Below are 9,482 nucleotides of genomic sequence, written 5' to 3' on the forward strand. Positions count from 1 at the left end.
TGACAGTCTTAAGAGTTACTTGTTTACTGTTCATCTCCTTAATAACTAGGATTATTTTTGTTCCCAGTGTTTCAGAAGATGTTTTAACTTGACTACTGAAGACAATTACCTGTTTAACTGTAGAATTTAACAGTTGACTTTCTTTTTCCATATTTATATCTAATTTCTTGGTTTTTCTCTTACGTTTCATGTCAGACCTCCCCCTCATATAATTATAATCTAAGGTAAAACAAATGCTCTAATCCTTAAACAGACACAGTGTTTGTTTTTATTCTAATTCAAACACAAACAAATGGTCAGTAACTAGGAGCTTTCCTTCTTGTGTTCCTCCTCTCCTCCATTTCAGTGCACCATATTTTTTTTCTTTAAATCAAGTATTATTAGAAAACTTCTCACATCATCCACACTCCCAATGCCCTGAGCAGTAATAAAGTGTCATGGGTCTTGTGAGGAAAAATTAGTCTTTTGATTAGCAACCATTTTGGTGGGCTAGTGGTAAGAAACTTCTCTGCATTCCCAAAGGCAGGAGAAGTTGGGGAAGTTAGGGGAAGATGGACAATCTCCTCCCATACAATTTTCTGCCTCAGAAAACCCCTGACAGGTCAGCTATGGGTCAGTTCTGACTTGAAGACACATAACAGCAACAATATGTCACAAATTAATCCAGACTGATTTGATCTGACTGGCAGCAGTACTGAGTAAGAGATACCGACAGGGTAATGTGGACAATTTCGTTAATCTCGGAGCTTCCGAGGCCACAGAACTTGTGTACCATACGGTAAGAACTGACACATAGCTAATCCTCCAGTGGGTTTTCCACAAGCGGCTAAGTGGACAGGAGACTGCCTATCTTTCTGCCGCCTAGCAACTGAATTCAAACAGCTGGCCTTCAGAATTGCCATGCAGCTTCGTACCATTAGGCACCGGAACTCCCAGGTAGAAAAGTACCCTCCTAATTATTTTTGTTTCTCTATTTCCGTCTTCTCTGTGTCTGTATTTCTTATCTTCCCTACCACAACTACAAGTACTTTCTTCCTCCCCCATCTTAGAAAATCTTTCCCCGATTACTTGAATATTTCCCCAGAAGAAAATGCTTAACACTTACTTCTTGATTTTTTTGGAGGAGTCGTCAGATTCTATGGGTACTTTTCGATTCTGTTTGCACTTCATATCAAACTAGGTTGGTCTGATGAAACCTTTGCCCTAACTTAGCTCTCAAAAGACAAGTTGATGAAGTTTTAATAATAAAAATAACAATAATAATAATAAAACAAAAACAATAATAATGAAATAATAATAAAACAACAGTAATAATAATAGTAAAAAGTTGAAAAAATACCAAAAAAACAGCTAACAGGCTAACTATCCACCAAATCATTTGTCTTGCTACTGTCCAATATATAACAGATCAGCAGACTGAAGCTCAGTGCTCTGCTGACCAGTGTAACTACCCTTCAGGGCTATTATGACGTAAGTCAGCACTATGACATCAGCAGGCTTTCATGACTGTTGTAGACCAGTGGCTCGTCAACAGTTTCAAGGTTAAAGGACAACCACTGAGGGGACAGCATAAACCCCATTAATCCCAGAAGCAGAAGTGTGCCATAAAAATTCTTAGTTTTAGAAGCAGGCGGTAAAAGCAGAATTAAACCAAAGGCACCAGGAAGTCTCATGGAGCAAAAGTCTTATCAGATTAAAAGTAACCAATTAACCGTTATGTGACAAAGAGAGGGCAGAGGTGGGCAAAATAAGCCCACCAATTAGAAGACAACCCGCATGACTGATTTCCCTGCCCACCAACCATATTCCCAATCTCCCCACCCCAAACAGAAGCACCTGGGGAGGTCTTAAAAGCAATTGCAGGGAACTCGGGGCTCTCTCTTTCTCTCAACATCTTTCCACTGAGGGAGGGAGCCCCACGTGTGGAAAATTAAATGCGCTTTTTGCTTTTTACGTAAGTGTAAGTGCTCTTTTCCGGTGGTGCTTTTGTGGGCACAACTATCACAACCCATTGCATAGGTTTGTTTATTTAATAAAAACTAGTAAATTCAATTAACTCCGGTTTTTTATAATTTTTTATTGTGATTTTAACGATAGTTTACAGCAAAGATTGATTTTTCATTCCTTGTTTTCACATTTTCCTCTCTACCTCACCTGGTTAGCTTTAAAAAAATATATTTTTTACTTTTAATATTTTCATTTTTATTAAAAATATATTTTCCATAATTTCCTTCCTCCTCCCATCTCCCTAGACCAATTTGCTTTGCAGCTCTTATTCTGTACTATTGTCAAAGAAATAATGTATGATCATGTATACTTTAAAACAGTCATTTCGTTCATCTGACCCAATGCTGTGTTCTTTATTTATCCCTTCCTTTTTAATCCCCCCCCAATCTGCCTGTTAGTTCTGTTTTATATCAGTGGTCTTAAGCAGTATTTGTCTTTTTGTTACTGAGATATTTCACTTCTCCTAATGTCCTCTAGTGTTATCCATATTGTGTAATATTTTACGAGTTCCTTATTTTTCAGTGAACTATTCTAATTCTATCCAAAACTCAAGCACTGAGAGATGAATTGAATTAAACAAAATTCTTTACTTCATCTGGGGTAATTTCAGAAGTTATATCTCTTCAATAATGAAGACATGACAATTCCTGATGGGCTTCTATATACATTTGACTTATAGAAAATAACAAATTATATTATGATTGTTATTTAATTTATGAATGAGCATATTATTTCTCTGATTTGTAATAGTGTATAGATGTGGATTTGAAAACATCTCATAATTCCATACACTTCTAACTTCAATTTCCTCATGTTTAACCATAGTAGATTCATTTTTATTCGCAGATATTCTATCTTTTCCCGTGCTCCTGCTCATCATTTTTCCAGAGTCACAGAATGTGTGAGAAAAAGAAATTTCTGGCATTGTATCACATGACCTTCTTCAGGTATTCTGTTCTTTTTAAGTCTAAAAGTTATCTGAATTTTACCTTCCCTCATCACTGGATAAATATTTTCTCTGAGTAGTATTTCTTTATTTTGAACTTGAATATTTATCATCAGAGTCAAGTATTGCCATAATCTCCCTTGATTTTTTCTATCTCTGAGGGTCTCTCCCTCTGCATTTACCTTCCATATCACCAGGGTTTCAGTTTCTTGCAAGCCAACCTTTATCTTCTGTTTTTATATTCCTATTCTGAAGTTCATTCCAATGAATTTAGAAACCCGAATAAGTCAACAGCTGAGTCCTAAGGAAATGAAATCTCTACGAACTAATTACGGAACTCTCTGTGAAAAAGTTATTTGACTCTCTAACTTGATTTCCTTTCATTCACAGGGTCGCTATGAATCGTCTACAACGTGACGGCACTTAACAACAATAACAAAGACAATGACAGAGAGAGAGATACATTGGCCTAGTGAAAAGAAAGTTATACTACCAAGCCGAAGGTGGGTGATTTTAATCTGTGGCCCTCAGGCTGGGTTTGAATTGTTTTCCAATCAAACATTCTTCTAAGTGGTATAGCACTGGTCTGTGCATTGCTGTACAGAGGTAACTCATGGTTGCTGTGATGCTGAACACTGTGACAGTGATGTGCCAAACATGGTAATGGGTACTCATGGTGGACAGTGTTTGCTGGAGCTTCCCAACTAAAACTAGCCTGGAAGCAGGAGCGACATCCACTTCCAAAATGGCTTGCCTCCCGAAAATCTATGTATGAACAGTGCTCAGGCCTTTCCTTTATAGGGTCTCTATAAGTCACCTACAACTCGATGGCACCTAACAACAACTTGATTTCCACAGCTCAATCTATTTATTTACAGATACATCCTGGATTATGACCAAGTTATGTTAAATAGCCTGTATTTTAGTTGAATTTGCACACATGTTGTAATAGTAAAGCATGATATATAGTCAGTTGCAGTAGCTCATTTTTGCAGTCACCATGTCAATGCATCTTTTTGAAAGTCTTCCGATATTACGTTGACCCTCTGCTTTTCCCAGCATGATGTCCTGACAACATGCTACAAGTTATGAGACAAAATTTCCCCAATCTTGCCTTTAAGGAGCAATCAAGTTTCACTTTCTCCAAGATGGTTTTATTTTGTTGTTGTTCTTTGTCAAGCTATGATATATTCAGTAGTCTTGCTTACGCAACACGTTTTAAAGGACTAAACTGTTTTTTGACCACCTTGTAATTTTCCATCTTTCAAATGCGTAGGAAGACCAGGTGCATCTTAGTCTTTAAACCGAAGTCCTTTCTCTTTATCATTTTATAGAGATATTTAACAGAAAGTTTTCCCAAATGCGTAGTTTGACTTTTTGACTCACGGTCCTAATTGCTACTATGAATATGTCATGAATATGTCATCTCCATAATAAAGGTTATTGATGACTTTTCCTCCAATTTTGATGCCACACTTTTCTTACATAGTTCAGTTTCTTGAATAACTTGTTTAATATACATAATGAATATCTCTGAAGAAAGGATACAACCTTGATGCACACTCTTTCTGACTCTTGGTCTAAATTTAGGGTTCTCGTGAACAAGATTAAGTATTATGGGATCTTATTCATCTCAATGTTATCCATAATTTGTTATGATACTCACAGTCAGATGCCTTTGCATATTATAATAAAGCACAAGTAAACATTTTTCTGATATTCCCTATTTTCAATCAAGATGCATCTCACAAGGTTTATTCCAATAAAGAGTGACTTAACAAAATAAGTAAAGAACACTTACTTATTAAAGAAGATCAAATACATCAATCTTCAATACAGATAACATTTCTTCATTAAAAATTTAAAATCTTTATAACTGTACCAATAGGAAGACTCTCAAGAAAGTGGATTGCCACAGTGATTGTAACAATGAGCTCAGGCATGTTATAGGCTTTGAAGATGATGTCCAATAGGGCAATAATCTGATGTGTTTTTTATAAAGTCACTCTAAGTAGTAGTTCATTTGATGGCTTCTGAATATAAGAAGAAAACCATCAATCCAGATTTCATCCTTTTCCTCTCTCTAGAGGCCAAAATTTAACTGAATATTTTATTCTTTTGAGTTTCTTGATGTTTTTAATATATGTATTTATTAGCAGGGCATTGATTGATTTTGACCTTTCTAAAAGTTGGCTATTATTTTGTAAATTCTTCAGAATGATCTTTTTTCTTACAATTATATTTATTCTTTTTTAATGTTTGAAAGTAGTTTCTATTTCCAAAATATATTATTTAAGTATATAACAACACTATATATTATTTACTCGTTCTTTAACAAATATACTCATCTGCAGTAAATAATTTCATTTTATATAGCTTCTATATCCTTTGATCTGCCTTCCAATACAGTTGATATTGGAAAGACCATCATTTCTAAACTTTTTTACATCTATTATTATAGATGGAATGTTGGTTTTCTGTATTTAAAAGAAAAAATTGTGATAAAGTTTACTTTTACTTTTTACTACTACATGTGTATCAGAGTAATATTGTACTTTTTACAATTTTAAATGCATGCTTGTTCTGAAAGGAAGTTTTTAGGATTTTTGTTTTGCAGTGTTTTTTGGAGGATATCAATTTCCAATTGTTTGTTAGCTGCTGCATCAATAAATATCTTCACTGTGAAATATTTTATGCCCCCTCATTTTCTTCTTGTACCTATCAAAACTCCCCAATTTCCGGGAAAAAAAGGTCTTTTGATCACTATTCCATAATGACTCTATCATTTCTTTCTCTTTTATAAAAATCTGAGACACTTTTTACATGTAACTTACCTAATCATACAGAATTTCATTTCTCGTTCCCCCTTCAGTTAGACCTAGATATATGTTTAATTAGGAAAGAGGACTTTTTGGCAAATATTTTCCTTCACTTCTTCAACTGTAGAATATACATATCATTCCCAAGAAAATGTGAGATTTGAAAAACACATGTTGGTGAAAAGCACAATTATTTTTTAATAAAATAAAAACAACTTGAAAAAAATTATCTGGATATTTTTAGAGAGCATGTGAAGAACATTTTTTGTAGATAACACATCTGATATAAAAAAGAAAATCTCAACTGGTACATAAATTGACTTCTGCTATAAGAAAGACACTTTTACTTCCTTTATAAATGAATTTAGAAGAATTTTTCCAATTAGCATATTACAACATAGACATTAAGATTAGTATAACCAAAAGGTAGGTGGTTGTTGTTCATGTCCTATATTGATTTAATTCCATTTTATGTTGACTGTGTGTGTTCAGAGGAAAGTTGGCTGCATAGCTTTTCAAGACTATGACTTTCTGGAGCATCTCACCAGCTCTGTTTTCTGAGGTACTTCCTGATAGATTTGAAACATCAAAATATCAGCTATTAAGTAACTAAGTTAATAATTAACACTTCCACCACCTATGGACTCCTTAAATACTCATGTTCTCATTAACTGTTTGACAATAAATTAGTGATTCAGAGAGCTGAATCTTTGCCTACCACATGCTGATTATATGTCTACCACACATTCAGCACACAGATTTCTATACAAGACACATCAACACAAAAAGATACAAAAATAAGCACTCACAATCTTACCCAACTTTTTCCTTTAAAAAAAAAAAAACAAAAACAAAACCCCAATTATCTTTTTAATCCTTTTAAGTTTTCTGCTCACTATACCATCCTTTTTTGTAATTTCTATTTTGTATTTGAACAATAACTATAATTTTTTGTTTTCTTTTCATCAAACAGAATGACTCACAATGGACTGTAATATCCTGATACCAGTTACATTCTGTCTCTTGGTTTCAAAATTTATCTGTGAAGATGTTATTAATCTAACAGAGTTCTCTCATTGTGTGAAAGCATCTTTCTGTCAGAGAAACAAATACTCCTCTGGCACAAATTCATAAAGCTAGCCTGAGGCACTGACTGTATGTGGATTTTAATCCATTTTACATAAGCATAAAAAAGCAGACTAAATAAAGTTATATTGCCTTTGTTTAAAAATGTGTCTGTGTAACTCTCCTTTTTTCCTTTTTTTAAGAAACAAGGTGATAGCTTGACACAAAACCACCCAAAGATTTTTAACCATCTATTATTCCTCCAGTTAAAATATATAAATATTAAAGAGACTATCAGCAATTTACAGAAATATAAGCTTGAACACACAACTGACAAACTATAAACTATGTGTATGTTTAGAAAAGCATAATGCTTGAGTGATCTGGCAGCACAGGAGAACCACACGGACAGTCTGATGTGCTGAGAATGGGCAACTTGGCAGCTTAACATCTGGAAACAGGCTGCTGACCCTGCCGTATGTCCACCGGCCCTGCCACACGCTCACCACCCCGTGCCTGCCTCACCGTGGTGTGCCAGCCAGACATCTGCAACCTGATGGAAGTATTCACAGGTGACCACCCTGAAGATAGCCCCACCAGTACGAGTGATACAGCTACAACCTGAGTGAGATCCCTGTGAGTCCCCATGCAGGCAGGTAGCCCCACCAGGCACAAGAGGGATAGCAAAATGAGTGAGGCCCTTGCATGTGCCCACTCAGAAGCTAGTCCCACCAGGCAAATGCCAGACATCTGCAACTTGAGTGAGGTCCCACGCATCCCCACCAGGGTGAGTAGTCACATCAGGTGTGATTGAGACATCTGAAAACTGAGTGAGTTCCTTGCGTGGGCCCACCCAAGCAGGTACACACTCCACCCCTGCCCCAGATGCAAGCAGGGGAGCTGCAGTCTGAGTGAGGTCCCTGCATGTGGTATCTGAACATACTCACCCACCCAGCATACACTGGTAATTATGTCCCTACCTTTTGGCCCCACCTCCTCAGCTTAGCATGTCTTCATGCACAGTCATCTAACTGCCTTTAAACCAGAACACCTAGGTGTGACTTAGTTGTAACAACTATGCAATAGAGGAAGCCATTTTCACAGGCCTTGAGTAGACACTTCCCTTGGTCCAGAAGTTCAGAGAGGAACACAGACAAATACTACGCTCTCTTCTGTAGCAATAACTTTAGATCAAGAACCTGTCATCACATTAGGCATGAAAAACCCTACCAAGGCATCATCATGACAGAAACAGTCCACCTCACAAGCTACACAAAGATGTCACCCCAAAAAAAGTGACACAGTACCAATGTATTTCCTGAAGCCAGAAAGTCTGATGGAACTTTCTGACAAAGAATTTAAAAGAATAATTATTTAATATTTTCAATAGGTGAAAAACTTGAAGTATTACAGGACACTAACAAACAAAAACCAACAGGGGCTTAAAAAAAATCCAAAACAAAGCAGATAAAATAAATGAGAAATTAGAGACTCTGGAACAACCAGAAATTGCTATCCAAAATATGAGGTCCAATGTTTCAGATGCTGTCAACATGATGGAGGGACACATGAACACAATTGAAGAGGTGGAACACAGAATCAGTGAAGTAGAAGATAGAATTGTCTCCACTGATCTGCTAGAGCAAAAAGCAGAATCAAAAAGGAGGGAAAAAGAAGAAAATCTAAGAATAATATGGGACACCATCAAGAGAAATAACATGCACATCATCAGAATTACAGAACAGGAAGAAGCAAGTAAAGGTACCAAAAAAGTTGTGGAAGAAATACTTGAAGAAAATTTCCAAGGCATAATGAAGAATGAGAGAATATATATTCAAGAAAATGAGAGAACATCATATAAACTATACTCCAAAAGAAAAACACCAAGGTATTTCATAGTCAAATTTGCCAGAACCAAAGATAAGGAAAGCGGTGAGGGAGAAACAAAGAGCAACCTATAAAGAAGAGAGATAAGACTAAAAGCCAATTTCTCAGCAGAAATCATGCGAGCAAGAAGACAGTGGAATGACTTTATCGAACACTCAGAGAACACAAGTGTCAACCAAGAATACTATACTCAGTAAAACTGTCCATCAAATATGAAACAGAGATCAAGATATTCCCAGAAAAACAGAACCTAAAGGATTTTGTAGAAACAAAACCACCATTGTAGGAAACACTGATTGACACCCTTCTTACAGATGTGCCCCAGAAAGGAGCATGGACTAAAGGAACAACACCAAAAAGAACTCAACACAATGACAGCAATAAAACCTTGCCTCTCAATAATCACACTAAATGTGAATGGTTTAAATGCACCAACGAAGAGAAAAAGAGTAGCAGATTCGTTAAAAAAAAAAAATCCATTAATCTGGTATCTACAAGATACGTACCTGAAAAGTGAAGATAAAGAAAAACTAAAAATAAAAGGGTGGGGGGAAATATATAAAGCAAATGGCAACCAGAAAAAAGCAGGAGTAGTGATATTAGTCTCTGATAAATTTTAAAGCAAAAGCCATTACAAAGGACAATGAAGGTCACTACATAAAAAGAGTCAAAAGAACATGAGGACATAACAATAATAAGTATCTATGCACCAAATGATAGACCTGAAAAATATATAAAACAAACATTAACAAAACTGA

The sequence above is a fragment of the Elephantulus edwardii genome, unplaced genomic scaffold, assembly GCF_000299155.1.
Source record: "Elephantulus edwardii isolate Elephantulus edwardi_28Jun2011 unplaced genomic scaffold, EleEdw1.0 scaffold00046, whole genome shotgun sequence".
Taxonomy (NCBI): domain Eukaryota; kingdom Metazoa; phylum Chordata; class Mammalia; order Macroscelidea; family Macroscelididae; genus Elephantulus; species Elephantulus edwardii.